General features: G+C 47.2%; 1 long non-coding RNA gene across 1 annotated transcript; it reads left to right on the top strand.

Moving 5' to 3' along the window:
- The first annotated feature begins 11 nt into the window (after positions 1–11).
- Positions 12–18,212, top strand: LOC309610249. The gene is made up of 3 exons (XR_014233800.1): positions 12–86; positions 1,420–8,424; positions 12,829–18,212. It is a non-coding gene; the product is annotated as an uncharacterized lncRNA (long non-coding RNA).
- The last annotated feature ends 1,395 nt before the right edge of the window (positions 18,213–19,607 follow it).

Raw genomic sequence — 19,607 nt, 5'->3', positions numbered from 1 at the left:
CCTAAAAGATAAAGGGAAGGACGGCTTCCTTATGTGGTTGCCCTTCTTCATCTTTATTTACGAACTTTCTCCAGGATCCCTTTCAGGTGGGGCTCCTAAGACCCTGGATTAGGGTACTTTATGAGCACTATGGGGGCGGGAGAGGGCGAATTATTCATTCACTCAATAAATATTCATTGGGTGACTGTGCCTGGCCCTTTGGGGTGAAGCAGGAAGCAAGACAGGCCCTCCAAAAGCTAACATTTTAATTGGGGAGGACAACATTTACATCCGTAAGTCATTTCGAATGGTGCTGCTTACTGGGAAGGGAGTTTATGGATGTGGCAGGCGTGGCAGTGTGGCAGGTAACTGGCGACAAGGAAGGGCAGGAGGGGACAGCTAGTGCACAAGGCACGAGGAAAGGGAGCGGGTGGGTTCAGGAAGCATGGGTGTCACCGAAGGCCGCTGTGGCTGGAACAGAGATGGAGGGGGAGTGAGGTGAAGAGGGTAGGGGGCAGGCTCTGACCTTGCTAGCCCCAGGCAGGAGTTGGGCTATTTGTCTGGAGGACAAAGGAAAGTTGTTGACTTCTGAGCAAGCCATTGACATGACCCTGTTGGTAGAAAGATCCCTTTGACTACTGTGTACAAAACTGGTGTTTAGAAGAGGATTGGCGTGGAGACAGAAAGACCAATTAGGGGACTGTTGTACTGGATCCAGGCAACAGTCCCAAGAGCGGTTTGTGTCAGCTGATGGCGGTCGGTGAACTTTATTTAGGAGATGAAATCGTCAGGGCTTGACCATGGATTGGTTGTGGGTGATGATGGGAAGAGATGTGTCAGATTCTCCCAGATTTCTGGCAAGAACAGCCAGGTGTGAGGAGAGGGAGAATGTTCATTTTCGACATGTTGGGGTTTTTTTGGCTGCGCAGCGTGGCTTGTGGGATCTTAGTCGCCCGGCCAGGGATTGAACCCCGGCCCTCGGCAGTGAAAGCGCAGAGTCCTAACCACTGGACCGCCAGGGAATTCCCTGGATATGTTGAGTTTGAGTTGCTTTTGAGACATGCAAGAAAAGAAGTCAGATCATTCCTTAGAGAAGACTAGCGCTCAGAGCAGCGGGTTAGTAAGCAAAGCCAACAGAGAGTGACCAGCTGGAGAGGCAGGAGGAGCAGAGGTGGCACAGAACCCAAGATGAGGAGGGCACGGGCAGCAACATGACATGCTTTTGAGAGATCCAGTTAGGAGGTAACCGAAGAAAGCCTGTTAGATTTAGCCGTCCGGAGGCCCTTGGCCCAGGCAATTCGGATAGAATGGTAGTACAGAAACCCAGATGCAGTGAGTTGAGGAGTGGCTGGGAAATGGAGACACAAAGACCTTGAGAATAGGTGGTTCTTCCCAGTTGGTGGGAGGGAACGTGGGTTTGAGAAGAGTTTTTTCTTTTAGGTTGGGAGAAACTTGAGCCTGTTTAAATGCTGAAGGAAAGGCTTAATAGAGAAGAGCTGATACTCAGAAGAGGGAAGAGGGAGGCAGTCTAGGAGTGGGATGGTGATTCACCATCTTGCTGTCCTACCAGCATAGCTCCACATGGCCCAAGATGACTGCTTGAGCTCCAGTCATTTAGTCTGAGTTCATCCAGCAGGAAGGAAAGAGAAAGGTAGGAAGATGGCATTTGCTTCCTCCTTTTTTTTTTTTTTCAAATCAACATTTACTTGCAAGCAATCTCCCTTCCCTTTTAAGGAGACTTCAGAGGTTCCTCATAATGCTTCTCCTTACATCTCAATGGCTGTAACCTAGCCCCATGGCCATATCTCACTGAAAGGGAGGTCAGGAAATGAAGGCTTTGGACTGAGCTACAAAGTGACCAACTACAGTTTCTGTTACTGAAAAAGGATTGGGAAATGGATACCAGGAGCTTATGTGCAGTCTCTGCCATGAAGGGGGTTGCTGAGGCCTGGTGGTTTGTCTGTTGAGGAAGAGTCTGGAAAGAATTAAGATTTGGAGTCCAGCCCACTCCATTCTAATTCCGGCTCCATATCCTGTCACCTGTGTGACCTTGAACAAGCCACCTGCCCTCTCTGAGCCTCAGTATCTTCCTCTGTAGAATGAGAGTGATAACCTACCTGGCAGAATGACTGCAAGGATTAAATGAGATGCCACGGGAAGACCTGACCTGTGGTAGGTGCTGATGTTTATTACATTCAGAGTAAACTTTAATTTTTTAAAAGAGAATAAACACGCATTGAGCACCTACTGGATGCCAGGAACTTGTTGGATGTTTTTTCATCATACACTTATTTACTTCTCACTCCAACCTGGTGAGATAGGTATTGTAATCATCCTAATTTATAAAGCGGGGAACTCCAATTCAGCAAGTCATCCAACATAGAAATGTCAGGATTTTGAACTCAGGTCTCCTGACTCTGCGATGTTGTGATATAATAAGAAATGTATATTTCGTGTTCGTCCCAGTTCCTAGCGCAGAGCTTCTGAAAGGGTTTTGAAATTTCCTGACAGAGGTGATAGGAGCATCTTTTGTTTTTCATAACAAGCAGCTTTCCACTGTACTGGAGTTTACGGTTAATGAATGACTGGTGTCTGGAGGCCCCTAGATAACTTCAGGTTGGGGGTTAATCGCAGAGGGACCAACCTTGTGATTAGAGGATTGGAACTTTCAGTGCCCCCCTCCCCTGCCCCGGGGAGGGGAGAGGGGCTGGAAATTGAGTTAATCACCAGTGGCCAGTGATTTCATCAATCATGCCTGTGTAATGGAACCTCCATAAAAACCCTAAACGAAGGGGTTTGGAGAGCTTCTGGGTTGTGAGTACATTCACTTCCTGGGAGCGTGGTACACCCCAACCTCCATGGGGACAGAAGCTCTGTCCTCTGTGGACCCTACCAGATCTTACCCTATGTCCCTCTTCTTGTAGCTGTTTGTATCCTTTGTAATAAACCGGCAGAAGTAGGGTGTTTCCCTGAGTTATGTGAGCTGTTACAGCAAATTATGAAAGGTGAGGAGGGGGTGGAGGGAATCCCTGATTTGTAGCCAAATTGTACAGAAATGTGGGTAACCTGAGGACCCTCTACTTGCAACTGAAGAGGGGGACGGTCTTGTGTACTCGACCCTTAACCCGTGGGGTCTGCACTGACTCCAGGTGGTTAACATTAGAATGAATTAAATTACAGGGCGCCCCATTGGTGTCTGCAGAGAACTGGAGAATTGCTGGCTGGGGGAACCCACACACTTGGTGTCAGAAGTGTCCTGCTGTTGTGGGTAAAAACACGTTAGTAGGAGACGCCAAGGCCTTTCCTGGCAATCTGTGAAGTAAGCAGACCTGCCAAGGCCCTTCCCAGCTAAGCCTTGGCATAACTTCTTCAAGTTTCTCAGACAACCACATGTTTCCTGCCTCCGTCTTTGTCCCTGTGGTTCCCACACTTGCCTGCCCGGTGAACTTCTGCTCCATCTTCAAGGCCCTTAGCAAATGAAAGCCCTTGACATTTTTCTTGATCCTGTAGGGGAGGAAAAATTTCCCTCTGCCCTTCTAGGTTCTCTTTGGCTGGTCTAATATAATTAAATTGGCATAAGACAGATCAACGGGAGAAAAACAATCAAATTTAATTTCAAACGTACAGGAGCCCCAAACATATGAAGCTCAAAGGAGTGACTAAAGCAGCCAGCTTTTATACCTTGTAGGCAAAGAAACAATTACTTGTGAAGATTTGACAAAACGGAAGCCTTTTTGTTTGGGGCAGCAAATTAATGAAGAAGTAACAAAGTTTGTTTATACAGCCTTCTTGGCCTCGAGACCTTGAATTTCCTATCTCTGGCGATAAGGATGCCTCCTCTCCTCCTGGTAGAGGGTATCTTCACATGGGAGATTTTTTTCCTGCTTTTTCAGGGGGACAAAGGAGGGTCAGCGTGTTCTCGCACTGGCTGTTTCCCAAGAAGCTTTAATTCAGAATAATCAGTATGCCAGAGTGGCATGTTTGGGGGTGGCCTGCCCTGAACCCCATCAATTCCCTCACCAAGAATCACTCCCTCAGTCATTTTTTGATCATTTAAAACCACAGTTATTGTTTGGAGTGACCTTTCCGAGGACAGGAACTATGGCGGTTCAGCTCTGGGTCTCCTCGCAGGCCCTGGGGAAGCTGCTCAGTGACCGTGTGTGGCATCAGATTGGTTGAAGAGTCAGATGGAGATGAATGGATACATTGGGAGATGAGGCAAGTGGGGGGCAGGCAGTCCCAAGGTCCCCAAGTGACTTACAGGGGAGCTGGGACTAGACTTGGGGCTTCTAGATAACCCCCCAATGCCTCTTTCCACCCCTGACCCCCTAACCAATGCACTATGATGAGTCTTTTTTCCAAAATTCCTCGAGTCTGATTTTCCAGGGAGCAAAAAGACACTGGGCTCAGCATGGCACTCGGGAGAACAAGCATTAAGTCAGTGCCTCCTGTTTGCAGGACACTGAGCTCCCAAGGGGTAGGGGTGGATCCAAGGAAGTCCACTGGGGACAGGCCCCCTTCTCCTCTGGGGTCACCGTGCCTGGGAAGCAAGCTGTAAAGTGGATCCTGTTTTCCCCAGGACAACCCTGTGGGTCAGGGTTTGCCATCAGTCCAAGTCGTGCTTCTGCCAGAGGAACAAAGATGTCACAACTGCTGACCTTGATAACTGTTTAAACAGCCAGAGCAAGCTGCAGGTGCCCAGGTGGGCAGGCCATCTGGCGGGACAAGGGCCCCGATGCACTGTGAAACACACACGTGGCCCGGGACATCAGATGACTCCGTGCCACCACACCGTGGCCTTTCCAAACGCCCAACAGCAGAAGAACAAACAGCCGTGCAGAACAAACAGCCGTGCAGCTCGTTGGCCACCTTCTGGGAACTGAGAAGGGCTGTCTGTGCCTGGGGGTTGGATCCGCCCTTTGTCATGAGGTCTGCAGCAAGGCTTTCTGTGGCTCCAGCCAGCTCCCCATGGAGCCAGCAGATGCCATCAGTCCTTTGTTCAGCCTCACACACAGCCCCGCAGCGAGTCTGGTTTGCAGGTAACAGCTTGGAAAGGTGCTGTTAAAGACGCTGAAGAATATTTGGAAGAAAGAATAGCATATTCGCCCACATCCCACCACCCTCATCCTCACCTTCCTTTCTGCCTTCTCCATTCTGGCTGGGAACCCAGGCAGATATTTTGGCCTGGTTGCCAAAAGAGAATGCAGACACCACCTTGGACTGGGCTCTCTGCCTTTCTGGGCTTTTCTTGGTCACAAGCATTTTGCCATGGGGCTGTGTGGTCTTCATACTGACCATCTGAAAGGAGGCATCAGAGTCCTTTGGGAACCCCCTCATTTTCAAATGTTAGCTGATAAGTGTGTTTCCAGTTGGGGGCTATTATAAACAGCTTGGCAGCAGTCATTCGTATGATTAAAAACTATTCATTAAATTTCTTAGAGAAGCACAGTGAAATACATGGAGGGGGGGAGGGAATGACTTGCTTTACAATTTTAGCAAACGGGGAAAAAAGAAAACAAAGAAAAGGGGAGAGAGATAGAACCAATGGGACAAAATCAGTATAATCTGGGGTGATGGGTGAATGGGATTTTATGGTGCTGTTCTCTCCCTTTTTTGTGTATGTTTGAAATTTTTCATAAAAAATTAAAAATAGAAATGTAAACACAGTTCCTGCCCTCAAGGAACTCACAGTCCTGCAAGGAAACAGACAAGGAAGCAGATCCTGGCAGAGCAATGTGACAGGGCTAGCATGGGGCTAGGGGACCCAGAAGAGGGCCACCTCCTCTGACTTAGGAAATCAGGGAAGGCTTCCCAGAGGAAGTGACATCTTAGCTGAGGCCTCATAGGAGGTGGTCAAATGATATGGAAGGGAAGGGTGTTCCAGGCAGAGGTACCTGCAAGAGCATACAACTGGTAGAGAAAGAAAGGCGGCAGCTAAAGCCTGAAGCAGCGATGGTCTGTTTGGCTTCAGTGTTGGTGAGGCTGAGCCAAAGCTGGAGCAGAGGCGGGGGCAGGACCAGCGGTGCTTCGTGAACCGTAAGTGTCTGGGGGCCTCCAGGTGCCTGGCAGCTGGGGAAGGATGTGGTCAGATCTGGATTTGAGGATGATCGTTCTGATCTCTGTGATTCCTGGGTGCAGGGTGGATTGTGGGTGGTGGAGAAAGCCCCGGGCATCCTCACGTTTGCAGCTTTACTTTCCCCTGAATTACTCCTTTAAGATCATTTCCAGAATGCTCACCCCCATGTCGTGCTCTCAATTTCTCTGTGCGCTACTGCTATCTTCACTTTGGTTTACCTCTGCAAAGATGCTGTGACCTCTTTGAAAGCAGGAACTAGGTTTTACTCATCTCTGCAACCCCAGTGTTTAGCACATAGAGACACTAAATAAATGCTTTGTGAATGAATGAACTTTTATTGAGCACGTACCAAGTGCCAAGCACTTTTCTCAGTGCTTTAAGCGTATTACTTCGTGTGCAGGGTTGTCATAACCACTCCTGTGGAATGTGTTACTATTACCCCTGTCTGGGATATGCCATCGGACCATGATGCAGGTCTGAAAGTCTGACTCCTGGGGGTGGGGGGTGGGGGGTTGAGTAAGAAGGGTCTCAGATGGCAGGTAGTGCAGTCATAGGAAAGTGTCAGTCAGGTGACCTGGAAAGTCCTGGTTAAAGGCGTCCTGTGTCTCGTGGGGACCAGCCCAAGTTAGCTCCCCTCTGCTCAGTCACTAGTTGGGAATAGCCCATTCCTGCAACCTTGGCAGGAACATGAGGGTGGATCTGGAAAGGCAGCAGCTGGAGCCGTCTGTCAATGATATGCACAATCCCTATTTTACAGTCATGAAAACTGAGGCCCAGAGAAGTTAGGTCACTTGCCCAAGGTCACACAGCTAAGAAGCAGTGGAGGTCCTTTGCCTCAAGGGCTGTCTTTGTGACCCCCTACTTCGTGACAGTGTTGTTATGGGTTGAATTGTGTCTTCTCAGATTCATGAAGTCCTAACCCCCAATACCTCAGAATGTGACCTTATTTGAAAATAGGTCATTGCAGATGTAATATGGTTTTTTTTGTTTTGTTTTGGCTGTGCTGCATGGCATGTGGGATCTTAGTTCCCCAATCAGGGATCGAACCCACGCCCCCTGCAGTGGAAGCACGGAGTCTTAACCACTGGACCACCAGGGAAGTCCCAGATGTAATATGTTAATATGTGATCATACTGGAGTCAGGTGGGCCTCTAATCCAATATGACAGTGTGAATTCCTCTCTAAAGTGGAGCTGTAATACCTACTTCACAGTGTTGTCGTGGGTTCACAACACACGGGGGAATGTATACAAAGATGTCCAAACTGGGAAAGGCAAGGTGGTGCTCTTATTACAGAGAGGGAGACTGAGGCCCAGGGAGTTGAAGCGACAGCTAGAATGTGGCACAGCCAGGATGTGAACGCAGGCCCCTCAGAGCCCCAGGTGGATCTGACTTCCTCTGGTCCCTGCCAACCCCTGGAAATGGCCCAGCGTGACAAGAGGAAGCCGGCTCCAGCAGGAATGTGCCCCGGCCCCCAGCCAGCAGCATGACCAAGGCTGGGAATCCTTCCCCGGCTCGGTTCCAGCTCCTGACCATGGTCGGGTTCTCGCGGACAACACCATGTCCTGTGGCTCCTGTCCCTGCCTCCTGTGGCTCAACCCTCTGGAGGATATCTGTGCGGGGGACTCCTCTGGCCAGCCCCCTCCCCCAGGGCCCAGTCGTGACCTCCCTCCTGCATCTGCCCCTCAGCTCTGTCTGTGGAGACTCCTGGCTTCCGAGCCATCCGAGGGAAGCAGGTCCTCCTTGAGTCCAGCCCGGTGCCACCAGGCTGCCCATCTGCCAGGCAGGCTGTTTCCCCACCTGGCAGCTCCTGGAGACAAGGCCTCTCCTTTCCGGCACTCCAGACCCCTCCCTGAGCACCCCAGACCCACAGTGCCCACCCCAGGCTTCAGGAGCCCAAAGGAAGGGGAGTTTGCTGGAAGACGGTCAGAGCTGACAAAGAAAAGGGCAAAAGGTGTCTTTCCTGAGCCTCCAGAGGGCTGTGGAAAAAGAAAGACCGGCGTTTGAGTCTCAGCTAGAGCACTGCTCGCTGCGTGGCCCTCCATCCAGCCACTCATTCAACAAATACCTACCTAGCACCTACCATGCATCAGACCCTTAGAGAGGGCGGTATATGCACGACTCTGGACACGGACAGACCTGGTTCAAGTCCCAGCTCAGCCCTTTACTGTGTGACCTCAGATGAGTTGCTTAACCTCTCTGAGCTTTCTTTGTCTCGTCAGTTAAATGGAAGGATTTTTACCATCCTCTTTTCAGTACTGCTGGAAAGATAGAATAGACATCAGTAAGGAGTTTTGCATGCATCCGGCACCCAATGAGTACTCCATAAATGGCCTTGTTGCTGCTATAGAAGGTGCTGGAGGTTGAAAGGTAAGTAACATGGAGCCCCTGCCCTTGAGGAGCAAATGGAGAGAGAGAGATGAACCTGAATCAGTGATTAGTAAAAACACACCCTGGGTTTGGCGTAGAAGGACAGACATGCTGGATGGGGTGGGGGCGGGGAGGAATAAAGAGGATGGAGAATCCAAAAGGCTTCCCGGAGGAGGTGCCCAACCTTAGGGAATTCAGCTAACTTCTCTAAACATCTCATCAATTGTTTATTTTCTTTAATGAGTAATTCTTAGGCAAAACTATAGTCACCAAAAGCAGGTCAGCAGGTACCAGGGGTACAGGGAAGCGGTTGGATAGCACTGTACATATTACTTTATAACCTGTTTTTTTCACTGAATATAATTTTAATGTTTTATTTCATTATTCTTCTACAATAAAGTTCTTATTTCCCTCATGGTATTCCATTGTAAAGATACAACCAAGATTAATTAACCAGTTTCCCTTGCATGATGTCTTGGTTGTTTCCTGCTTCTCAGGATTCAACTTCAGGTTGCATGGTGTATCCCTGTAGACCAAGATTTCTTAAACTTCTCTATGCAAGAGAGCCTCTGGCCACCAGGAGAAGCCTCCCACCACCCAAAAATAATATTTTAAAATGCGTAAAATAATATACCAAAGTTTGCAAAGGAAACCAATTATCCTGAAACACATTTATCAAAATATATTTTTAAATTGGGCTACAGCGGTCCAAAGAAGGTGTGAGACCCGTGGAACAGAGCAGCCCATGGGTCTTCAGGCTGGGTGTGGCCTGAAGCACCCAGCCCCACCCAGCCCCACCCAGCCGCAATCAGCTGAACCCTGCAACACCCACAGATGCGTGAGTTTATTTTAAACCACTGAGTTTTGGGACTTCCCTGGTGGAGCAGTGGCTAAGACTCCGCGCTCCCAAGGCAGGGGGCCCGGGTTCGATCCCTGGCCAGGGAACTAGATCCCGCATGCATGCCGCAACTAAGAGTTCACATGCCGCAACTGAGGAGCCCACGTGCTGCAACTAAGGAGCCCTGGAGCCTCAACTAAGGAGCCCGCCTGCCGCAACTAAGACCCGGCACAACCAAATAAATAAATAAATAGAAATAAATATTAAAAATAAATAAATAAACTACTGAGTTTTGGAATAGTGTGTTACACAGCAAAGGCTAACTGATAACAGTGGGGGAGGATAGCCTTCCTACAGAAGGCATCACCTAAGCTTGTGATTAAACCAGGAGCAGAAATGGCAAATAAGCATATGAAAAGATGCTCCACATGTCTTTGGGGAACTGCAAATTAAACAACAATGAGGTACCACTACATACCTATTAGAATGTCTAAAATCCAAAACACTGACACCACCAGATGCTCGCAAGGATGTAGAACAAGAGGAATTTTCCTTCATTGCTGGTGGGAATGCAAAACGGCACAGACACTTTGGAAGACAGTTTGGTGGTTTCTTACAGAGTTAAACATAGTTTCACCATATGATCCAGCAATTGCGCACCTTAGTATTTATCTAAATGAGTTGAAAATTACATCCACACAAAAACCTGCACATGGATGTTTATAGAAGCTTTATTCATGATTGCCAAAACTGAAGCAACCAAGATATTCTTCAGTAGATGAATGGATAAAGAACTGTGGGAATCCAGACAATGAAATATTACCAGAGATAAAAAGAAATGAGCTATTGGGACTTCCCTGGCAGTCCAGTGGTCAGGACTCTTCATTTTTCACTGCTGTGGCCCGGGGTTTAATCCCTGGTCAAGGAATTAAGATCCTGCAAGCCGCACAACATGGCCAAAAAAAAAAAAAAAAAAAAGAGCTATTAAGCTTCATGAAAAGACGTGGAGTAACCTTAACTGCATATTAAGTAACGAAGCCAGTCTGAAAAGGCCACATGCTGTATGATACCAGCTATATGACATTCTGGAAAAGGCAAAACTAGACACAGTAAAAAATCAGTGGTTCCAGGGGTTCAGGAAGAGAGAGGAAGGGAGGAGTAGGTGAAGCACAGGGCATTTCTAGGGCAATGTAAATATTCTATATGGTACTGTAATGGTGGACACGTGACATTATGCATTTGTCAAAACCCATAGAATGTGCAACATAAAGAGTGAACCCTGATGTAAACTGTGGATTTAGTTAAGAGTAATGTATCATTCATATATACAATGAAATACTACTCAGCCATAAAAAAAATTGAAATAATGACATTTGCAGCAACGTGGGTGGGCCTAGAGATTATCATACTAAGTGAAGTAAGTCAGGAAGAGAAAGATAAATACCATATGATACCACTTATATGTGGAATCTAAAATATAACACAGGGCTTCCCTGGTGGCGCAGTGGTAAAGAATCTGCCTGCCAATGCAGGGGACACAGGTTCGAGCGCTGGTCCGGGAAGATCCCACATGCCATGATGCAACTAAGCCCGTGTGCTACAACTACTGAGCCTGTGCTCTAGAGCCTGCGAGCCACAACTACTGAAGCCCGCATGCCTAGAGCCCGTGCTCCGCAACAAGAGAAGCCACCGCAATGAGAAGCCTGCACACCACAATGAGGAGTAGCCTCTGCTCACCACAACTAGAGAAAGCCCGCGTGCAGCAATGAAGACCCAATGCAGCCAAAAAAATAAATAAATTAAATAAATAAATTTATTTTTTTTAAATAAATAAAATAAAATATAACACAAATGAACTTATCTATGAAACAGAAACAGACTCACAGACATAGAAAACAGACTTGTGGTTGCCAAGGGAGAAGGGGGGTGGGGGAGGGAAGGATTGGGAGTTTGGGGTTAGCAGATGAAAACTATTATATATGGAATGGGTAAACAACAAGGTCCTACTGTATAGAGCAGGGAACTATATTTGATATCCTGTGATAAACCATAATGGAAAAGAATATGAAAAAGAATATATATATATGTATAACTGAATCACTTTGCTGTACAGTAGAAATTAACACAACATTGTAAATCAACTGTACTTCAACAAGATACATTTTTTAAAAGTAGTAATAATAATGCATCATTATTGGTTTATCAATGGTAACAAATGTATCAGTAATGCAGGACATTAATAATAGGGTAAACTCTGGGGGCAGTGAGACGAGAAGTATGTGGGAACTTTCTGTATTTCCTGCTCAATTTTTTTTAACACTTTAAAAAAAACTAATTTATTAATTTATTTATTTTTGGCTGTGTTGGGTATTCGTTGCTGCACACAGGCTTTCTCTAGTTGCGGCAAGCGGGGGCTACTCTTCGTTGAGGCGCGTGGGCTCCGTAGTTGTGGCTCACAGGCTCTAGAGCGCAGGCTCAGTAGTTACGGCTAACGGGCTTAGTTGCTCCGTGGCATGTGGGATCTTCCCAGACCAGGGCTCGAACCTGTGTCCCCTGCATTGGCAGGCGGATTCTTAACCACTGCACCACCAGGGAAGTCCCTTCCTGCTCAATTTTAATTTTTTTTTTTTTTGGCCACACAGCGTGGCTTGTGGGATCTTAGTTCCCCAACCTGGGACTGAACCCGGGCCCTTGGCAGTGAAAGCGCCAAGTCCTAACCACTGGATCACCAGGGAATTCCCTCCTGCTCAATTTTATTTTCTGTCGGCTTTACTGAGATATAATTGACACACAGCACTGTATAAGTTTAAATTGTACAACATAGTGATTTGACTTACATACATCATGAAATGATGACCCCAGTAAGTTTAGTGAATATCCATCATCTCATATAGATACAAAATTTTAAAAATAGAAAAAAGTTGTTTTCCTTGTGATGAGAACTCTTAGGATTTACTTCCTTAAAAACTTCATATGTAACATACAGCAGCGTTCATTATATTTATCAGGTTGTGCATTACATCCCTAGTACTTATTTATCTTATAACTGGAAGTTTGTACTTTTGACCACCTTCATCCAATTCCCCCTTTCTCCACCCCCCCCACCCCTGCCACAAATCTGATCTCTTTTTCTATGAGTTTGTTTGGTTGTTTTTGAAATATAATGACCTACAATACTATGTTAGTTCCTGGTGCACAGCATAGTGATTCGATATTTCTGTACATTTCAAAATGATCACCACTCAACTTTTACGTAAACCTAAAACTGCTCTAAAAAATAAAGTCTTATGAAACGCAAAAAAATGGGTTGTAGTTATGGATGTGCTTCTTATGAATGCATTTAATAGCAAGATCCCATAGCGGGGCTAATAATGATGGAACTCTGAAATGGTGATGAGTGCCTGACGCTCTGATTTCTGCAACGCTGTGATTTCTGTTGACGGCAAAGCCGCAGGTATGGCTAATTCTACTGTGGTTTGCTGCCTATATTTGTAAGTGAAGGAAGTGCTAAATTTCATCGAGAGGTTCCTGGAAATAAAGGTGTCATGTTTTTGTTCCCCATCCAGGTTCACAGATCCCTGCTGTACAGTTACCTTTCTTTGACCTTCGGATAAACTCCAGGAAACTGTTTTGTCGGGTCAGAGGATGCACAAAACCTTTTAAAAGGTTTTGCTGCAATTGGAAAGTTGTCTTCCAGTTTGCAGGTGCAATTTCCAGTCACCCAGCATATAAAAGGGGCTATTCTCCTGCCTCCAACCTGCAGCCAGGGGTCCTGGGATTCTGCATCCCATGGGCCACTCTGCTCTATAATACTGAAGTGAAAATCACCTAAGCGTCAGCCCGGGAGACCAAGCCTTCCAAGGCTCACTTTGCCAGTGACTTCTAAGCAATGCTTCCTGTTTCCTGCTCTGACCTGGTTGCCACTCGTCACCTCGGCCACCTCCCTTCCTCTGGACCACTGCCCTTCTCCCCAGAAATGGGTCACCTCCTGCCATCTGGTGACATCTCCAGGCTTCAGCTCCCAGGATGGTTTCTCTGGGCTCAGCACCCTCCCTGAATTCCCTAAAACACAGCTACCACCAACCTGACAAAACCTGGCTGCAGGTTTGGGGAGAACAAAAGGCAGATTTAAACCGGAGGTCAGGGACTTCCCTGGTGGTCCAGTGGTTAAGACTCCGTGCTCCCAATGCAGGGGAGCCCGGGTTCGACCCCTGGTCAGGCAACTAGATCCCTCATGCCATAACTAAGAGTCCACATGCCGCAACTAAAGACCCAGCACAGCTAAATAAATAAATAAATATTTAAAAATTAAAAATAAACCGTAAGTCCACAGTCTGGGATTCTTCACGGGGGCCACATGCCTGCTTTCTTCTTAGCCCCCACTGGCCTCTGTGCAGGGGCTCAGTGCCCTTGATGGGGTCCCTATTGCCCAGCATGCAGACCTCCACAGCCCCCCACCCCAGGGGAGAAGAAATCCTGGCCTCCCGTCTAAAGCTTGCTTCAGCTCCTGCTCCTGCACCCTCCTGCATAGAGCAATCCAAAATCGAGATTAAGGGGGAAAAAAAGTTCTTTAACTAGCTGACCCAGTTTATATAACTGAATAGAATACTTAACACCTTAGTCTAAAGCAGCTGGCTTTGGGCGTCCCCAAGTACAGCAGGAGGCTCTTACTTCACAGCTGCCTGACCAAGAGGGCTCAAGAAAGTGGTCTTTCCAAAACAATCCAGAACAAAGGGAGGATCGTCTCTGTAAACAGGATCTGTTTACAGATCCCCTCTGCTGCCCTAGAATGCAAAAGATGTTTATAACCTTTACGATGACAGTTTCTATCATCAGCAGTTTTATGATGCATTCTCCCATGGTGCCCCATGACACTCGTTTTATTAAAATGAATGTTTGATAATTTAGTAAAATTTATTTTTTTTTTAATTAATTTATTTATTTTGGCTGCATTGGGTCTTCATTGCTGCGCACGGGCTTTCTCTAGTTGCGGCGAGCAGGGGCTACTCTTCTTTGCGGTGTGCGGGCTTCTCATTGCAGTGGCTTCTCTTGTGGAGCACAGGCTTTAGGTACACGGGCTTGAGTAGTTGTGGCTCGCGGGCTTTAGAGTGCAGGCTCAGTAGTTGTGGCACACGGGCTTAGTTGCTCCGTGGCATGTGGGATCTTCCCAGACCAGGGCTCGAACCCGTGTCCCCTACATTGGCAGGTGGATTCTTAACCACTGCGCCACCAGGGAAGCCCCTGATCTGGTAAATTTTAAATGGTACCTCAATATGATTTAATTTATATTTCTCTGATTACTAGAAAAATTGAACTCTGGCCCATTTAAATTTCTTCCTATGTGAATTGTCTGTTTAGATTAGGAACCTATATTTCTCTTTGGTAACATGTAGGAAATATTTTTCCCAGTTTTCCATTGTCATTTTAACTTAATTTGTTGACAGAAAACGTTTACACTTTTACGTAGTCAAGTCTCTTAGTACTTTCCTTTCTGGTGGCTGCCTTCTGTGTTATGCTGAGAAAGACCTCCCCTACCCCAAATCCACATAAATAATCACTTAAATGATTGTGTTTACTCCATTTGGAGTTTTAATGCAGTGTAAGGGATCCAACTTGATTGTTTCCATGTATATAGCCAATTTCACATTGAAGTCTTCTATTGAAGAGTCTCTTCTTTCCCCCACGGCTTTGAAATGCTACCTTTAGGTGCTTCCCTGGTGGCGCAGTGGTTGAGGGTCTGCTGGCTAATGCAGGGGACACGGGTTCGAGCCCTGGTCTGGGAGGATCCCACATGCCGCGGGGCAACTGGGCCCGTGAGCCACAACTACTGAGCCTGCGCGTCTGGAGCCTGTGCTCCGCAACGGGAGGGGCCGCGATAGTGAAAGGCCTGCGCACCACGATGAAGAGCGGCCCCCGCTTGCCGCAACTAGGGAAAGCCCTCACACAGAAATGAAGACCCAACACAGCCAAAAATAAATAAATAAATAAATAAAGTAGCTATTGAAATGCTACCTTTATTAGTTTTGGAAATCCTATACACCAGTTCCTTTGTTTTTCAAATCCCTACCTCCCAGGGATGTTATGATGATTAAATGAAGTAGCATCTTCAGAGCCTTTAGCACGAGAACATAGAATCTGCTCCAATCTGTTGGTTCTCGTCCCTTCTCCTTCTCTTTCCCAGTCCCGTTTCCCTCTTCTCATGCCATATGCATCTACCATTTGCCCTTGGGGTTCTGGAAACAGTTCCAGAGTCACAGAAGGTGTTTACTAAGGCCTTTGCCATTTGGGCCCCCCAAACTGCTTTTTGGCCTGTTAATCATCTCAGCCAAGGTGACCTTGCTCGTGAGGACTGGATGAGCGATCCCCCGGTGAGGAAGGTGGTAATTACACAGTGCTGGGGAGGTGGGAGGGTGTGGTCAGGGAAGAGTTCACAGTGGAGGTGACCTTGGAGCTGGGTCTAGGAGGGGAGAGGAATTGGGCAGGCAGAGAAGGGAGAAGGCATTTCAGGCCAAGGGAACAGCACGACCAAGGGGTGGGTTGTGGGGGTGTTGGGCAATGGCTGAAGTTGAATGTGGCAGGACGTGGGGGATGGCAAGTCAGGGAGGGTGCACGGGAAAGAGTAGGGCTTCATTTAAGTGGGAGAGTCACGTGATCGCACTTGTGTTTTTGGAAGATCACCCCAGGCCAGGCAGCAGGCAGGGAGACCAGGACTAAGAGGCTGCTAAGAAAACCCAAATAAAAGTCAGGGGTGGTGGCCTGGACTAGAATGGTGGCCATGAGGAGGAAAGGAAATGGGCAGTTTTCCAAAATATCCGAATAGGTAAAATAGAAAGAATGGCCTTAGGTTGGCAGAGAGGGGAGCTGAGGATTCCTCCCGGGTGCCTGGCTCGGGCAACCGGCCAATGGTGGAGGGTTTCCTGAGACAGGAGGAGCAGGCTGGGGCCCGGGGTTGGGAGGACTTGGGGATGGATGGGGAGAGGCAGGGGTGGAGAAGACACGGAAAAATTCAAAATTGCAAACTCAGTGTATTACTGTATGCATTCCTGGCATCTGTTGTGGAAGGGCAGAACCAAGGAAGTGGCAGAAGGGATGGTGGGAAGTGGACGGTTTAAAAAATATTTAGGAAGTTGAGTCAATAAGATCCGGGGGTGGATTTCTGCAGAGAGGGATAAATCTCGGATAACACCCCGGCAGGAAATGGAGACTGATGGCACCTTTTTCTGAGATGGTGAACACAGAGAAAAGTGGAGGTTTGGTGGGAAGATCAATTCAGTAACTCAACAATTCTCAATTAAGCACCTAACTGCTCTATGCCAGGTACCTTTTTTTTTTTTAATTTTTATTGGAGTATAATTGATTTACAATGTTGTGTTAGTTTCAGGTGTACAGCAAAGTGAATCAGTTGTACATATATATATACATATATCCACTCTTTCTTTCTTTTGTAATGCCAGGTACTTTTGTATTTGGGATAGAGCAATGACAAGATCTCTGCCCTCATGAGATGTACGTTCAGTGAGGAGAGCCAGACAGTAAAGAAATAAACAGGCAAACATGTTAAATGGTAAAAAGTGCTATGGAGGAAAATAAAGTGGGGGTGGGGACTGCTGTTTTTAAAGGCATGACTAGGGAAGATGCCATTGAGAAGGTGTCATGTGGGCAGAGACTTGGAGTGGGGAAGAGCATTCCAGGCAGAGGAAACTGCAAGCGCAAATGCCCTGAGGCAGGAACGTGCTAGGTGTGTTCAAGACACAGTGAGGAGGCCAGTGTGGCTGGAGAACATGCAATGGGAGAAGTGGCAGAGGCAGATCCTGTGGGGCCATGTAGGTCATTGTAAAGACTCTGGCTTTTATGCTCAGAAGGAAAGGAAAACTTTCTGGAGAGTCTTGAGCAGAAGAGGACCATGAGCTAACCTGTATTTTATCTTTTTTTATTTTTATTTTTTAATTAATTAATTTATTTTTGGCTGCATTGTGTCTTCGTTGCAGTGCGTGGGCTTCTCATTGTGGTGGCTTCTCTTGTTGCGGAGCACGGGCTCTAGAGCACAGGCTCAGTAGTTGTGGCACACGGGCTCAATAGTTGTGGCTCACGGGCTCTAGAGCGCAGGATCAGTAGTTGTGGCGCACAGGCTTAGTTGCTCCGCGGCATGTGGGATCTTCCCGGACCAGGGCTCGAACCCGTGTCCCCTGCATTGGCAGGCGGATTCTTAACCACTGTGCCACCAGGGAAGCCCTAACCTGTATTTTAAAAGCTTAGTGATTAAGAATTCTTTGGTCTTTAGATTCCCAATTCCACCATTTTCTAGCTGGGTGACCTTGGATAAGTTTTATGTATATATATATACGTATATATACATACATGTATGCATGTATTCTTTTCCAGATTCTTTTCCATTATAGGTTATTACAAGATATTGAATATAGTTCCCTGTGCTATACAGTAGGTCCCTGTTGTTTATCTATTTTATATTTAGTAGTATTAACCCCATGTTCCAAATTTATCCCTCCCTTCTTGGACAAGTCATTTAATTTCTCTATGCCTCAGTTTCATTATCTGTAAAATGAGGATAATAATAGTACTCACTCTGTATGGATATTGTGAGGATTATTTAAAGTTAATATAAAGAAAACACTTAGAGGGCTTCCCTGGTGGCGCAGTGGTTGAGAGTCTGCCTGCCAATGCAGGGGACATGGGTTTGAGCCCTGGTCTGGGAAGATCCCACATGCCGCGGGGCAACTGGGCCCGTGAGCCACAATTACTGAGCCTGTGCATCTGGAGCCTGTGCTCCACAACAAGAGAGGCCGCGATGGTGAGAGGCCTGCGCACCGCGATGAAGAGTGGCCCCCGCTTGCCACAACTAGAGAAAGCCCTCGCACAGAAACGAAGACCCAACACAGCCATAAATAAATAAATAAATAAATAAATAAATAAATAAATAAATAAATAAAAAGAAAACACTTAGAACAGTTTCTGGCACATTATAGCACCGTATAGTGGGAGCAGTGATTATGATAATATTGAATAGTTATATCTTGGCTGCTGGCTTTGAGAACAGACTGGAGGGGGCCAGGATGGAAGCAGGGATGCCATTTGGGCAGCTCCTGCCGTAGTCCAGGAGAACGATGAGAAGGGCTTGGAGTAGAGGCCACAGTGGAAATGGAGAATTAGGAAGAGCTGACAGCATTTGCCAATGATCAGATGTGAAATATGACAGAAAGGAGAACCAAGGACCGCTCCAAGGATTTCGCCCTGAACATGTGGAAGACGGCGTTCACTGAGCTGGGGAGTCTGGGTTTCAGGGAGGAACATCAGTTTCAGGGAGGAACATCAGGAGTTGGGCTTTGAGTATGTTAACTGGGAGATGTCGACGGGGTATCTCCGTGTAAAGGCACTTGGATCTACAAGTGACCCGAGCTGGGGGTGTACACTTGGGTGTGGTCAGTATACTGTGGATATTTAAAGCCAAGAGACCAGATGGGCTCACCCAGGAAGCGAGTATGGATTGAGAAAAGGGCCAAGGATGGGCCTGGGAGTCTGCCATGTTGATGCTAGGGCTCAACCGATGCCACCACCCAATTGATGTGACTTGAAAAGCCTGCAGACTTTGGAAAAAGCTTGAGGAAAAGGCTCTTGGTTTTGTCGGAGCTCTCTCAAACGTTTGAAGTAGCATTTTTAGGACATGTATTGGGACAGGCTTGGGAAGACAGCAGAGATGGGTAAGCCCAGAGGATGGATGGGTACCAAAGCTGAAGCCTTTGCTGATCCAGAAATATTCAGAGCCGGGGGAATTGTTGCATAAAACAGCCTTTAAGGATATGTGAACTACTGAAAGTATATAAAAATATTTCAACAAAAAGCAGCAAAGTCGCTAAGAGCATTTTTTTTTTGGCCGCACCGCCCAACATGCGGGATCTTAGTTCCCCATCCAGGGATCAAACCCGCGCCCCCTGCAGGAGAAGTGCGGAGTCTTAACCACTGGACCACTAGGGAAGTCCCAGAGAATGGGTTTTTTGGTTTTTATAAATTTATTTATTTATTTTTGGCTGTGTTGGGTCTTCGTTGCTGTGTGCGGGCTTTCTCTAGTTGCAGCGAGTGGGAGCTACTCTGCGTTGCGGTGCGTGGGCTTCTCATTGCAGTGGCTTCTCTTGTTGTGGAGCACGGGCTCTAGGCATGCGGACTCAGTAGTTGTGGCTCGCGGGCTCTAGAGCGCAGCAGAGCATGGGTTTTGAAGGTGGTGCACTATGGTGCTTCAGGCTCTGCCCCAGTGTGACCCTGGCTCTACCCAGCTCCTCCGCAGTAGAATGGGATCAGCTTAGTGCCTCTATCCATAGGCGTTGAAGAAGTG

The sequence above is a fragment of the Balaenoptera borealis genome, assembly GCF_965194805.1.
Source record: "Balaenoptera borealis genome assembly, chromosome: 13".
In the NCBI taxonomy this organism is placed as follows: domain Eukaryota; kingdom Metazoa; phylum Chordata; class Mammalia; order Artiodactyla; family Balaenopteridae; genus Balaenoptera; species Balaenoptera borealis.
The sequence above is the reverse complement of the archived record's forward strand: the minus strand, read 5'-3'. Positions and strand labels throughout refer to the sequence as shown.